Source organism: Rousettus aegyptiacus, unplaced genomic scaffold (genome assembly GCF_014176215.1).
Source record: "Rousettus aegyptiacus isolate mRouAeg1 unplaced genomic scaffold, mRouAeg1.p scaffold_m13_p_10, whole genome shotgun sequence".
Lineage (NCBI taxonomy): Eukaryota > Metazoa > Chordata > Mammalia > Chiroptera > Pteropodidae > Rousettus > Rousettus aegyptiacus.
In genome coordinates this window covers 23,776,606-23,793,018 of record NW_023416285.1, presented here as the reverse complement: position 1 = coordinate 23,793,018, position 16,413 = coordinate 23,776,606, and positions in this window count along the sequence as shown.

Here is a 16,413-nt window from a genome sequence, read left to right as displayed (position 1 = left end):
CTCATTGCTATTGTTATCGATTTAGCAATGATTTTATAATAATGAATACCTATGCATCCACAATGACTGAACTATCAGGTCGATGAATATGCTCTTCTAAAAATGTTTTCTTTTAGTTTCAGCTGCCTAAATATTTCAATTTTATATATTAACCTTGTGGGAGTGGATGGATAATTTTAAATTTCTGTAAATGTATAGAGATTTATGCCAATGCTAGCAATAATATCTGTGAAGCAAAATAGTGATATGGTTTTGGTAGGAATAAGTGTAGACAAATTGTCACCAACCTTTGTTGTTTTAGAGTACAACAAGGAGAATACACATGTCTGACACTCACGTTTTAATGGTGATGAAACTTTGGAATCTGTTATATTTACCATATGGATTAACAAGATTTTTAAAAAATTAATACTTGTTTTGCCATGTTTAATATTGATCTCACCTCCTCATATTTAAATGCTAATATCGTCGATTTAAAAATACACATTTTGTCACTGAGGATTTTAGTTGATGTGGGCCCAATTGTTCTTAGAGAGAGAGAGAAAAAAAGATAGTATTACTTTCACAAACTCTGTTCCTGGTAACAAGCAAGTAAAAAGTTGTAAGATAGATGAACATTAACATCAATATTTCTAGAAGAATAATAATAAAACTTTTGATAAGCTTCTTGATATCCACACTTAATAACACCAGAAATACCTTTCAAAACCTTCCTAAAGACAAAGAAACCTTAAGAAATTTGTAATGTATTAAGAGAATATGTAGTTTTTAAATAAAATGTGACTTTCTAAGACAAACATTTAACGTTTTATTAATTAAAATTAATTAAATATAAATTGCTCTAAAATATCTTTTGAAAATTAAATAATTCAACAAAAATCTATTGTGCACCATTTCTTTGTACTGAAAGAATTTATAATAGAGTTAGAAAGACAAACATGAACAGAAAAATATTACACAAGATAATATGTTATAAGTACTGAAAAATACATAATATTGTGGTTTCACCAGTGTAGAAGAGATTAATGCATATAATTTCAGAAAAATTTAATTTAGAATTCTAAGTTGTCTTAGGCATGATTTTCATGTGTAAGACACAAACTCATGAGTTCTTTAACATGTACCTAACTGTTTAACAATTTTAGTTAATTTGTTATATAAATTAGAGTTTTATTATTGTCATTTTAAAATATAGAAATATATAATACAGGAAAATATATTCTTATTAGGATTTCTTGTATGACAAATGTGGTAAGATGATCCATGAACTTATAGAGTCATCAGAAGTTTGAGTGGCATACACTATCTCTACATGATTCAACCCAACCTCTTCTCTTTTAACCAGTATTCAATCCCCTCCTCCTCCCCACAAAAAACATATCATGAGAATCAAAGATTATTTCACTCTATGTGCACTACTTCTCATCTCTGTTGCAGGGGAGATTTATACACTAGAAAACTTTCAGGGAAAATTACACTTAAACTTACAGTAGCAGTCAGTTAAAATTAGACCCTTAAAAAGAAGAGTTACAGCTTGGTCAAAAATTTGCTCTTCACATAAGATTTGTAAATATTTTACATTTATCTTTATAAAAAACTATAAAGCTGAGAAAAGATTCAAGGCAACAAAATCATAGCTCAACCGTGATTCACACCAGGAACAAGAACTGGGCAAGAAAAAGACCCTGCAAGTACACCCTGTTCAAACCTCAGTTCACAGTGCTGTTACTTCACAAAGTTTTTTATAGTGGGAAACAGACCACCAGGAAAGTGGCTGCCTCACAGATCATCACATCATAGAAAAATTGGGAAGAACTAGAGGAGAACTAGTGCCTGGTCTCCTGCTTCCATATTGATTTAGAAGAAATTAAGATTTCATGCTGTTAGAGCTTTCTAAGGCAAATTCTGGTTATGATGTGTGTGTGTGTCTAAAAATTATATGGAAGTCTAGCTATATATGTTACCCTTTCTTTATCTATTTAATTCTTAGGAGATACAAGCTATATTCCATTAAACTTTTTGTCAGGCATAAAACAAGAAGCTTATGATAACACACTTTTGCAAGTAGTATAAATGAAAAGTAAAGGGCATTATAAGAGATTGAAATGAGGGTGTTAGTTTAATTTAGGAAGTTGGGGAAGCCTCCTCTAAGTAAATAATATTAAAATAGATATCTTAAAGATGAGAACTTATTCCAGAAAAGAGTGGAAGCAAGACTAATACAGAAGGAATAATATCCGTGAAAACCAAGAAGTGAGAAAAAGCATACTACATTTACCTAACTGAATCATAGGAGGCCCATGTGACTGGAGCACGGAAAGCAAGGGAAATAGTGACTTGAATTGAGGCTTGGGACTGAAATAGGGGACAGTGTGTCTGACAGCTACATTAAGAATTTTTAACTACTTTTTTTAATAAGTCCATTAGGATGATACTGACGAGCTTTATAAGAGGACTGATGTGATAAGATTTTCTTTTAGTAAGCATAATGACTGTTGAGTGTAGAATAAACTGGGGTGAGCAAGAGAGGAAGTGGTGAGTACAGTTAGGACATGAGACATTCGCTTCCTTCTTACTATAAAAACTGATTTTTTTTTTTGTCCAGGGTAGCAATTTGCCCAGCCTCCCTTGCATTAAGAGGCAGATATTAAACATAGTCCTAGCCAAAGAGATGAATCCAATCTGTTGAATGAAACATCAAGCACACAAACAAAAAAATCAGAGCACATTTGTACGTTGGTCTTCTCCTTTTTTTCTATTGGAATGTAGACACAATACATGAAGATCATATTCATGAGGTAGCCATAGGAAAAAATCTCAGTATGATATGTCAAAGGATGGCAAGGAGTTAGAAGCAGCCTGCATTCCTGATGACAGCTCCATATAAGCCTTGAACTGCCTTCCTCTAGGTTCTTTATTTTTACTGGAAATATAACTCCCTCAGTAATCTAAGCCACTATTTATTTGAGTTGCATATAATGAGCAGGCAAACACAATCCTAAATGGTACAGAATTTGGTAATAGGTTTTAGATTCTAAAGGTAATAGAAACATAAAATAGGCTCAATTTACATATCTAATCACTGTGTGATGAGATTAAATCTGATAAATTTTGCTGTGTAGCTATAGCTGGGAAACAAACTGTGGGTTGTAATTTAGGAGAAATGTTAGGTAAAATCCATAATTTGGTTTGTTCTTTTTTTTTTTTTAATTTGGAAAAAATCCAAAAGAGATGAGAACTCAGACTGGAGCTAGCCATCCTGTAAGGTGATGGAAAGAAAGATTAGTATACTAACAGAGACACTCTACTGAATTCAAAAACCTAAACCAAAGATGACTGAGTGTCCCAACATTTGGAAACTTGAAGATTTCCCACAAAAGTTGCTTCTGTTTTCCACCACCCTTGAAACATGTTGCAGTAAGGAAATTGTTTCAAGAAAAAGATAGTTATCAATATTGGCAAGTACCGTCAAACACCCATACATTACACACACATGCACACACAGTTTCTGCTGGAAATTTCCAGCGAAAAACGATGGATTTAGTGTAAGCATTTAATTTATATTTCCCCCCAAATATTTAATAAAATTACTGTAATTGCGAGGTGAAGGTCAAGAAGAACAAAGAGAACAAGAAAGACAATGCTTGTTGGAAGCTGGAAAGCAGGTGAATGAGTGATTAACATGGAAAATGAGATAAAAGCTACTAGCAAAGTTTTGACAGACATTTGGGAAAACCAAGAAACAACTGCAGAATTCTTATTTTTTCTGGAATTAAAGGTACTAGTTGGCTTCAGATATGAAGATAAAAGTATAATTAAAAATAAGAGATAGGTTTAAAGTCAATTTAATCTTTCATCCTTTATCCCATGTATCTACATAATGCCCTTCAATAATAACCTGGTAAAAACCTGAAGACCATTCTATGAATTGGGTTTTTGGATTTCTGGGCCTAGGTTGATGTGCAGGATATAGCACCAAAAACAATAGGCTAAGTAAAATTGTATGTGCTAAATATTGGAGTCTTCTGCTTTCTGCCAAGATTTGGCTCTGAAAATGCAGGCAGCCAGATGAATAATCTATATATCAGAAAAATATTCTCCGTGGACTATAAGTAGCCCCAAAGAAGGTACCTGAAGTTCATTGAAATAGGTTTCTTCTACAATAGAGGCCAGTGAGTGAAAACCACAGATGACAAGCCTATCTCATGCACTCAGAGCTACCAGCTCTTCATATCCCACTCTTAAGTATCAGGAGATAATCAAGGATAGCCTGTATAGTTGAAGAAATAATTTGTTATGAAAGACAGACGAAAAACAACAGGGTGAAGAAAATTTCCAAAAAACTAAAAATTATGTTTTCAGAGATTAAAGAGAAGACACATTCATTAAACAAGTATAAAGTACTATAAAAAATAGAGAAAAAAGCTCTTAGAACTTGAACATATGGTAGCTGAAATGAAAAACCGAGTAGGAAGATTAGGTATAGAGTTGAGAACATTAAAAAATCAGAAACAAATTAAAGAGCTAGAATACAGAACAGAAACAGAATTTGGAGGTCTAATCCAGGACAGTCAACACCCAGAACCAACAGTTCGAGAATGAATACAATAGTAAAACCACCAAATCACGTTATCATCACATTAAAAATAACATATATAACACTACCTATATAATAGACATTGTTTTAAATATTATTTAAATATGTTAAGCTTCATAAAAATTCTAAGTATAGAAATTATCTTCATTTTCCAGATTTGTGAAACTACATCTAGCAATTTTTTTTAAGGAAGACTTATAGAAAAAGTAGAATTTATGCCAGACCTGGTCCACTGTCGCTTAGCTCTGCAAGTCCATATTAAGTTTTCAGTTGCTTCCTCTTTATTTCCTGGTGGGAAGCGTTATAAAAAGGACATTTTTAAGACTTTACCAGTTGGTTACCCATTAGGCTCTGATATTTGTTAGAAGGTGGGAAGAAGGAATTAGCCATTTCTTCAAGGGTATGGCCATACCTGTGACAATGGTTGGGGTACTCTGAGTAGGGGTTCTTGTGTTTCTCTCAGGCAACTTGGTTATATCAGCGTCAGTTCAACTGCATATCTAAAAATGCAACATTTTTTTAGTAACTAATTTTTCTAACTTTTTTCTTGCTGCTCCTCCAGCTTTCCCAGTATTTTTCTAAGTAATTCATTCTATTCCATTTCCTCTGTTCGAAACACTTAGAAAGAACACAATACTAAGACCTTCCCAAAAAACTAAATCATGATGATTGGAATTTGGAGCTTTTTGTCTAATTTGGTTTGAATGCATTTTATTACTAATGGAAAACGTGATACTGGTATCCTTTTGCATATTGTGTCAAAAAATAAATTCTTCAAATATTCTAGTGATATGGTTGTTTCTGTATACACTGTGGAGTTCTCAGAAAGAAAATGATAAGCTTGGGACTTTATTTTCTCAGTTTAAGTCAGAGAAGCCGAGAGTTTCTAAAGTGGGTTAAGGAAGGGGTTTGCAAACTTTTTCTGTAAAGGTCCAGATGGCAATTATTTTAGGCTTAATGGGCCATGTAGTGGACTCTGTCACACTACTCAATTCTGCTATTATAATATGAAAAAAACCATGAATAATGCATAAAGAAATGAGCATGGCAGTGTTCCAATAAAATTTTATTTACAAAAACAGGTGGCAGGAGAGAGTATGCATTATATCATACTATGAAATTTAAAGTAAGACCCAAAATTTGAACTCATGTCTTATGGACTTAGCACGTTGCCTCTACAGAGCACTTTGTAGCTTTGCTAAGTCCTGACCACATGAAATTTGACCACCAAGCATATTTCAAAGGCCCCTACCACTAGGTATGAGACACTCTTACAAGAAGGAGAATGTCCTGGTGTCAAAAATATCATTGTGAGAGGGCCTTTTATACTATGGTGGCCTCAGCAGAGGGATTACAGAAGTTTTGGAGTTTGGAGATTAAAGATTGTAAATGATTTCCTTTAGATACTGGCATTTGAAGTGAGTTCTGACAGATGAGTAGGAATTACTTGGGGTGAAAAACAGCATGTGTGAAGCCCATGAAGGGGGAAGCAGCCTGGAGTGTTGAAGGACTTGAAGGTGACTTGGAAGAGTTGCACTGTTTATTTGATGTCTGATGTTTTTAAGGCACTTTGGGCCAGTACACCAAGGAGCTAGCATGACAGCTTAAAATTAATCGTACACACATGCACACACGTGTGTGCACACGCACACACACACACGCTTTTTATTCATACGTGCTATTGATTAATCTGTTTATCTTTGTTTCTCTTCACAGATCTCTTCATTTACAGTTGAGTTTTTTTTTATTAATTATGGTGCAGGGGCTCTTTGCTATTTGACACACTATAATAATATGCTTGGCATATGTTCTGGGTTGGTCAGTTGTTAAATATTAGCATGCCTGATGATAGAGAACTTTGCCATGTGTGCTTTAGTTAAATCACACTTATTTCTGTATCTTTATGCTTGAATCTTGTGTAAACTTACTAACTATTATGTACACTTACTAATTAAAGTAATATAAATTTTACTGGCTAAGTATTATGCAACTACTGCTGACCTAAATACCTCTTAACCATGCAACTTACTATTATTGCAAATATCCCAATGATACATTTTACCCTTAGCCCTTTTGAGAGCATTTAATGTTCTATTTTAAGTAAAACAACCCTATGAAGAAGGTACGATTAGCTTTCTTATTTCACAAATGAGAATAAAAGAGAGACAAAGAGACGTTAGGCACCATCTTGAAGGTCACACATTTATAATTAGTCATAGAGCCAGGATTTAGCTACTCTCTTACTCTAATACTATATAGTCACCATACAAAGTTTTTATGCCTCATTTGGCTATAATTAATTGCACTTTATGATTTTATAGCTAGGATTTTGTAAGTCAAATTAATTACCTTGAGAATAATTGTTCTCCATTTTTTTTTCCTCATTAAAACCACCAAAAAGACCAAATAACTGGGTCAGTTTTACCCGTTCCTTTTTATATAGGACTTGTGAATTGTTTCCACTTTTATGCTTTTATTTATTCCTATTTTTTATATATATAAAATACTTGGGCAAATAGGGTAACATGTCCCTGTATAGACCTATTTGCATTATCTTAGACCTTAATAGGTTACAAGATGCAAATAAAAACGTGTATAGAAAAAAAAACGTGTTAAGATTTAACTAGTGTTACCCCAGGAGCCAAAAAGAGAACTCAAGTAGACATGTTTCTGGCTTTTTCAAGACTATTAAATACTGTACTTTATACGTGATCATACACTTAGAAGGAACTCAGTAAACTGAATGCATGTGACCTGCCAAATATTTCAAATTACTAACTAACCATCATCCTTTCTCCTACAACTTTTCTTTCTCCAGTATTCCTTAACTTATAGAATGGCCCTATGCCAAAAATGTAGCAGCATTCTTGACATCCCTCTCTTTCACTACATACCACAGAAAATTAAGAATAAATTATTGGTCCTGGCCTCATTCTAACAGAAGGCTAACACCTGGTCAGCCTGTTTAAATTTTGGCAAAGAAAAAATATCTATCATACTTGGAGATCTTATTGGATTGTACCCAACAAGAAGAAAGTGACTGTGATTATCTTGTAATATAAGTAAAATTGAGGATAAATGTTTTCATTTATAAAATATTTGGATACTTGCCTTGTAGATTTCTATAGTCATAAATCACTATTTCTATCTGTGCGCACTTGCATGTGTGTGTAAATACTTTTCCCTCAAAATTGGTTTTGAAAAGGGGCTTCGAATTATTTGAAAGTTACGGAAAGGGGGTTGGAGGAAATAATAAAATTATAACCAATATGTGTAATGATCCAAATGAGCAGGTGTCTTTTTTGACAGGAATCTTGTAAAATCACAATGGTACAAAAGAAAGCCCTATAAAAATTGTTTACCTTATCTTTTTTTGATGAACTTTTAAAAGTCTCAGTAATTCTAGTACCAATTTATTTGATTTTTTTGGCACCATTAGTCAGCTTTTGAAAGACAATAATGTTACTAATGTAATAGACTTCTACATTTGTCCATATAGACCATTAAAATAATTTGAGTTCATCTCGACGTTGTCTCTAACGAAAAGTTAATGATTCTAGTGTTCATAAAAATAAAAGACACATAAAGCTTGAAAAGCAGTTTTGAATAAATTCTCAAAGTACCTGCAGTTATCGTCCCTTTCATGGCTTCATTGTCCTTTATCCCAGGTCATCACAGCCAATTCCATTATTTAGTATCTTTCATTTGTGACATCTGGTAGTAGGCAAGTCTTTTTGAATTCAAGAAACAACAGAAATCTATCTTAAGTATAGAAAGGAATTTATTGGCAAGCTAGGTATTACATAGTCTTGCATAATTGTTGTTAATATAAGGATTTGGCTGAGAGACTTAGAGAACCATGGGATTCTCTCCCTTTATTAAAGCTTTTTTTTTTTTTTTTCCCCTGGATTACCTATTCATACCATGGACTTATTCCTCTAAAAAAGATAGAACAATTCCATCAACAAATCTGGGATTATTTTGGGACTTGATCTATTAAAGAGTACCTGAGTTTTTTTTTTCTTTTTTAATAGTTTCAGTTCAAACACTGTTTTTGTCTGAATTGAGTCAAGTGGCTATCACATGACCAATCAATTGTAACAAAAAGACTAGAATTTCAAAACGAAGAGAAGCATCACAGAAAGCCCTCTGTATGTCTTGGGACCACTGCAGATAAAAGAGAATTTTTGTTTGCTGGCTGAGTTATTATTACTCTGCTGGATTGCTGTATTTCTTGTCCTTGACTTCTTAATTGTGATTCGATTGTTAGTTTTCTGAGCTACTTATTTAAGTGTATTCTGTGAATCTTTGAACATTTTTGAATGTCCTCCAATTACCTCTGCACAAAAAGTACTGCTTGCTACTTTGAAAGTTCTATTACATCAACAGTACAGGAAATTGTGCACATGTCTTCAGTCCCAACCTTTGCATAAATTGAAGTTTCTTACATGTTAATGGTACCTTTTCCATTTTTCAGAACCAACATAAAATTTTCTTTTGAAAGAAAGTTTATATATTTTTGTAATTCATTCAATAGAAATACACATCACTGGGGAGATTAACTTAAGTATTTTAATCATATAGTAGGTGACTTTGATATGAATAGAATATAGTGGTGGGATTTTGGTATTTTTGCCCAAATTAAATGGGTTAATTACTGATTCATACTTATATTAAAATGTTTATGTTTAGTCTTTCCAATATCATCTCGATATTTAATTTCTGATGTTTGCCTTTTCTCTGTTTTTCCTCTTTATCATCTATATTTTGATACATAAATTCTGTTTATTCTATTGAATTTGATTATGTTTCACAGTAGTTATTTGGGTATTATTCAGTCTTTTTTTCTCTGAATAGGTTATGTTAGGTTAAAAAATAAGTATTATATGTATATTTTGTTCAAATAATAATTTAAAAAACTCTAACATAATCTGGACTTATTAGTCATTTATCTGTATCAAAATTCTTTGGGTAAAAATGATAGAAAAATAACTCAAAGAAACCTGAATAAGGGGAAAAAAGCGACTTAATTTGTCACATTATTAAATTTTGTAAAAGTGAAGAAAACTAGCTGAAAAATAACTATAACCAAAAACCAACACACTGACACTCAGATTTTAAGAGCTATACTTCTAATCTTTATATAATATCCTGTCTATTGAAAAAGAAATCCTATTTATCAGATTTTTAAAAAGTCAAGGAATTATTGTTTGGCTCAAATATTATTATACACCCCTCCAAATGACTATGGACACTGATTTAATAAGATTGCAGGGCTGCAACAAAAATCACAGGAAGAGTATTTACACAAAACAGGAGGAGGGCTATTCCACACAGGAAAGGTAATAATTGCTCACCTGCTTTTCCATGTGAATTGGACATGGTAATTATCATTATAAAGTCCAAAATCTTTCAAAAAGATGAATTGACCATCTTCAAAATTCTGAGCTTTTCATATGCATTTTGCTACATAAATAATTCATGTGCTTATTTTCTAATAAATCTAGACTTTAAACTGCTCAAGGGCCAGATATATGCTTGATTTTCCTTAACTCTTATGACGCAACAAAATATACTTTTCACAGAGTCAGTATACATATTTGAAATTGACTAATACAGCAGTTATAAAATTTTTCTTTTATGTATTCAATGATTTTCTTATCATCATATACAAATGCAAATACATTTCTTAAGGGAAAGTAAAAATAATGGAATAGAGAAAAAGATATAAAATGTTTGTTCTAGAAAACTCAAGTCACTGACACACTCATCACTACATGAAAAAACACAGAGAGTCCTGGAAATAATTGACCTGAGAATCCTATTATTAACAAGTACATCTAAAAATCTAAGAGTAAGAAGAACATCATGACATGTACATTGCACTCCTTGCCAACAGTGACTTGAATTTCTAGTCTTTACTTCAGGTTTTAATTTGTGAGTTTATTTTAGAATCAGGTGTGCAATTAGTATAAGTGAGAGCTTATTTTAACTAAGTAGTTTTGTGTGCTGGCTATTATTGTAGGTCCTGGAGCTTTTGTGTTTGTTTCATAGACCCGGGTTCATGTTGGATAATTATTTGGAAGGAATCCACATATAGAATAAAGCTTGCTGACTTTTTAAAATATTTTCTTATAAACATACTTAAAAATGACTAAGATGCTTGTTCAAATATCTATTTAAAAATAATTTAACCTATCTTTGATATATGTTTTAACACAGAATAGGATAAATTACTATTTTTTTACTTATCTAGACTTGAGTCATGCTTATGAAAGCTTAGAAATAAAAAGCATCCTGAGTAAACCAGCTGTGCAGTGGTAAAATTTTTCCTATGGACATATTTTAATATAGAATATTTATACCTAACACATCTCTGTTAGCATTCCCAATCATAAATATAAATCTCAGCAAGTAATATTTCTAGGCCTAATACCTCAGTTTGTATTGTTCTCTAACATAATGATATCATTTATTTGTGATTCATTTTACTTTAGATATGGCTGTACCTCCCTCTAGGACTGACCAGATTTGCAGTTGTTAAAGTCTTTTGAAGACATTTGGCACAGCCTGTGAAGGTTTACTTTTGTGAGAGACTTTGAACTCTTAACACCACTACTGGAAGCTTAATTCAGTATACAAGAAGAGGGAGAGTTCTTGCCATGCTAATTGTCAGCTTCATTGCAGCTGTGACACAAAATCTGGAAGTTTGTGTTGGAGAGGTAGCAATAGGCACAGACGTTGAGAAATGACGGCAAGCATTTTTTCAGTCACCCTAATGGAGAGGACCACACACACACACACACACACACACACACACACACACACACACACATTCAGATGAGCTAACGGAGGAGGCTGAGTTTCTTCAGATGATCCTGGTCCCATGGGGGTTGGTTACTTAAGAATTAGGAGTCTTTGTTGTCGCCGGACTCCTCCCTGCCTTTGCAGGAACTGATGATTTGGAAAATCCAAATTGCTTGCGTTGTATCTTCCAAGTCTACGGCTGAGGTTGGGCAGGCTTTCAAGATGAGCTACTTGAACAAATAGAACTGCAGGCACAGATCCAGCATTTCTCAGGGTGCACTGCAGTCTATTTAATAGAGTGAGCTTCTTAGCATACAGAGAATGGCAGGGCATCTTATTTACCTTCACTTCGGATTGTATGTTTTATGCACCCAGAATAGACAAAAGGGAATATGACTATGAGGTTCTGATTCACATTAATTTGTAGCAGATGGGAAAACCCATGTTTTTCCAAGATGTTTGTGGTAAAGCAACCCTTATTGTACAAGAAAAAAAATGGTATTTCAGTTGTTTGCTAAATTGATCATTTAAATTAATGTATTTTAAAAGCAATTATTTTATTTAGTGGTATATGGGATTAGCATGGTGTTACATTGTGTTGAACTAAATTAAAGGTGTTTAAAACTAGCATGAATTTGATGTAACTGGCAAAATGTCTTTTCTCCCTTTTGGATGGGGTTTTGAAACCTACCACATTTTCAGAGAACTTGTGTTGAATCCAAATAGCATGGAAAATATACATTTTAGAAATGTTCATGTTGAAATATCAGTGCTTATGAAACTGAAGCATCCTCGTGAAGGGCTTCTCTCATGTTTTTCTACTTTCTTCCCTCTCAGCTTTCTGTTATATTACTTGTATGGCTCAAGTTTCTCTCAGGCATCTGGTTGGCATTGCCCTAATTACATATAAACCATAGATGTACGGGTTAGTAGCATTTTCTACTAAACCTGACTATATGGGTACAACATTAAGTGAGTATGCAAAAAAATATCCTAATTCTGCACTATACTCACCAAACATTTATGAATCTGTTAGTTGAAGAAAACTATGACTGTTTAGTAATCATTAGCAAATTAGACACTAAATTTATTGAGCTATTTCTACTGCATACAGAGAGAATTTTAGTATAAATTACGTATTACTAAAGAGTCATCTGTTAGATAAATATATTTATTTATAAACCATTCACATCAAGACTGTATTGGTAAAGCATTCTTACCTGATGGTTTTCATTTCGTATTTGAGTAAGGTTACAACAAATTCTTATGTTCTTTATATCAAACCAAAAGCCATTATTTAAATATTATATGTTTCAGAAGAGATCATTTATTTTCCAAATTCACAGGTTCTCCTTAGCTGAAAAAAAAGACATTTACCTTTAAAGTAATTTAGCATATTTTAAAATTTAAAAAGGCTTTTAATACACATCATATTTTTAAAAACCATTTCTTAAGAAATTAAGTGTTCTTCCTATGAGTGAACTAATAACAACAATATGCTTTAAAACACCAAGTGTGTAAAATATCTATAATAATTATAACAATTAATTTCCACATCTATTATTCTATTTATCTTGAGAAAACTCTAATGATGTTTAATGTCCTATCTTCCTTTCCACCATAAATGTCCACAGTTACAACTCAGCATATAGTAGGGGTTTAATAAGCTGATGTCCCTGAAAGGTGCTGGGAATCCTTATTTCCAGAACTTTATTTTTTGACTACCTCCCTATCTAAAATTACTTTCCTTGGGGCCTTATAATTCTCTTGAAGCTATGTGACCCTACTGATTAATCTTTTGTTCTTACAACAGTTTCTTTAGTCTTCAGTAGTATTTAGGATACAAAAGATTCTTTCCTACTTCTGTTTGGCCCTTCTCAGTTTACTTCGCAAATTTCTCTTCTTTGACCCTCCTATAAGGAATGGTTCTATATCTCTTATCGGTTTTCGTCCTCTCCTTAGAATGTCTTCTTCACTGTTATGACTTCAGTTGTCTTTTATATGACAAAGCGTCCAGTTCTGTACTAATGAGTCATTACTTTATTCTGGACCATTGCAAGAAAATCTGATCTACCTAAATTCACTTTTGATCTGATGCAAGCAATTCAGCTCCTGTAATGAAAGCAATTTTCCAAAAATAAATTCTAACCATTTTAGAACATGCTTAAAATCCTTAAATGAGTTCTCATTGATCTTAGATAGGAATGCAGTCAGCAGTAATGTAACAGCTGTTTATAGAGCCAAATGATGGAATAAGTGGGGGGATTGTTTTATAAACTATATAAACGTCTAACCAGTGTACTGTATGCTTGAAACGAATAACAATAAAATAAAATAAAATAAACTGCTAAAAAAAATGAAAAAAAATCTAAGTTTCCTACCTAGCCCCTGGGCATCTCATAACCTTAAGCCCTCATTCAGTCTCTCCTGAAACATATTGGTCTTGTTGATTTTTTTCAGTTCCTTGAATAGTGAAATTGGCTTGTGGACATTTTTACATACTGTTCCCTCTCATGGAACTACACAATTTCACTTCTTCTTCTGAGTACGCCAAAGCATCTCATAGATTTCGGCTGAAATGTCAATTTAAGAAAAACATTTCCTTGACCCAAACTTTACACGGACCATATGACCTTGATTTTATTTATTGTTTAAATATCTATTTTTCTCCTTCAACACTCCTTGAAATCAAGAATTATATTATCAGAACCTACCACAAATCTATTATATTGTAAATAATTAATATTTGTCAGTGATACAGAGGCAAAATAAATTGTGTGTACATATTAGGATTTAAGATTAGTGGGAGAGATAGACAGGAAAACAGATAATAAAAAAGTATTAAGAAGAAATGGAGTTCTTGAGAACAAGACTAGAGAGTATATTTCGAGTCTACATGGTGAATTAGAATTTGCTATGGGTTCCATTTCAGGGTCTCTGTGGTCTCAATGATACATGAGGCAAGTGAAAGGAATCTAAGAGGCTTAAAATTTTGGAAGAGAAGAAAATGACCTTTCTAGGGAAACGTAATTGGGATTTTTAATTTCTAGGCAATGCTGAGAGCCAATCTGAAAAGTTTGGAAGAGGATTTCGGAGCTCTTTTATGTAACTTTAAAAAACGAGCTACAGGCTTCATTTTTCTTCCACTTTTTCTATACTTTTTCTTCCAAAAACATCTTATTGAAACCCACTAAGATACTCTTAAAACTCATTAAAATCATTTTGAGCAACACACCTGTTTGCTGGTATTCTAATCTGTGAAATTACTCATTACCCTTTTTATTTTTTTTATGAAGTCAATATCCATCATCTGTCTTCAAACTGAACACTCTTAGTAGTAGAACCTGCAATATCTGTACTTTATGTAATAAATGCTACACACAGTGCAAATACAATGCTGTATCGGATAGAAAGTAGAATAGCAGCTATTTATTGTTTTATGTTTATACTTTTTAACCTACATAAAATGTAAAAACTTAGACATGCGTGAAAATTAGATATTCTATTTCAATTTTCTTGACACTCAAAAGTATGCAAAAATGATAAAATATTGCATTGAGATGGGGAGGTAGGTGATTAAGTATAGAGATATAAAATTATTAAAATGTCTGTGCCACTATGGATATTCCAACTGAGTTCCAAAAGACATAAAGACTGCATACCTTAGCATTTAAATCCACTGTACAAGTATCATATGAATCACAGAATTTTTAATTTTTAACCTTACTGTCCAGTGCTGCTATGTTTTGAACATTTATGTCTTACCAAAATTCATATGTTGAAATCCTAACCCTGAAGGAAATGGTATTAGTAGGTGAGGCCTTTGGGAGATGATTAGGTTATGAGGGTGGAACCCAAATAAATGTGATTAGTGCTCTTATAAAAGAGATTTCTCATAGATCTTTAGGTCTTTCCACCATGTGAGAATATGATCAGAAGTCTGCAAACTGGAAGAAGGCACTCACCTAACCGTACTAGCACCTGGTGCTTGTACTTCTAGCCTCCAGAACCATGAGAAATAAATTTCTGCTGTTTTTAAGCTACCCAGTCTATAGTATTTTGTTAGAGAAGCTAGAATGGACTAAGACAAATGAGTATTGTTACATAATATAATCATTTCACTTTTTCTGTTAGAATTTAAACTGCTATTTTACTATGTCTTATTTTTATTGAAAAAAGTCATTGGTAGGCTAAGTAAATTCACAAAATTAACCAGGTAGGTCCATAATGTGTAATATAATGTTATTAATAATTGCTGCTATTAAAAGGGTGCTTAATATGTGCTAGCGATGATTTATCTTACTTTTAATAAATTAACTCATTTAATCTTCAAATTGTATAAAATAGGTAATATTAATTCCATTTGGCAAGGATGAACAAGACTAATATTAAATTAATTAATTAATTAAAACAAAGTTCTTAAAAACTTCACTCTACTTCCCTCTGCTCTGAAACTCAGATCGTTTGACATCAGTGGACTATTAGATAAGACTAGGTGTCCTATCTGTTTTTACAATACTTCTGTTAAGCGATCTTACCATTCTATATTGTATCTCAGACAAGCCTTCAAGTATAAAGCAGGTATAGTTCTTAAAAATGTCAGTTATTTATTAATTTATTCAATGGATATTTATTGAATACTATTTTCCAAGTACAGTTCTGTTTCAGATGCTAGGCAAAAGAATATATGAAATGTGTATATCTTCATTGAACAAAGTAGGAATAATTTTCTAAGGCAAGTATTATTACTCATGTGGAATATAAATTAAAACAGCTACATGTAATCAGAGGAAAAAGCTTTAATAAGAAATATTCAGATGTTCTGCAATTTTCTTATTTGTATTGGTCACTTATTTATTTGCTAATCTGTTAAATATTACTAACAATCAAGCACTAATAAATAAAAGAGGATTAATGGTAAAATATGCACAAAATATAATTGATAAATTCTAATACTTTTATTTCTTTTAACAAGTTAAAATGACTTCTATTATTCAATTTATATTCAA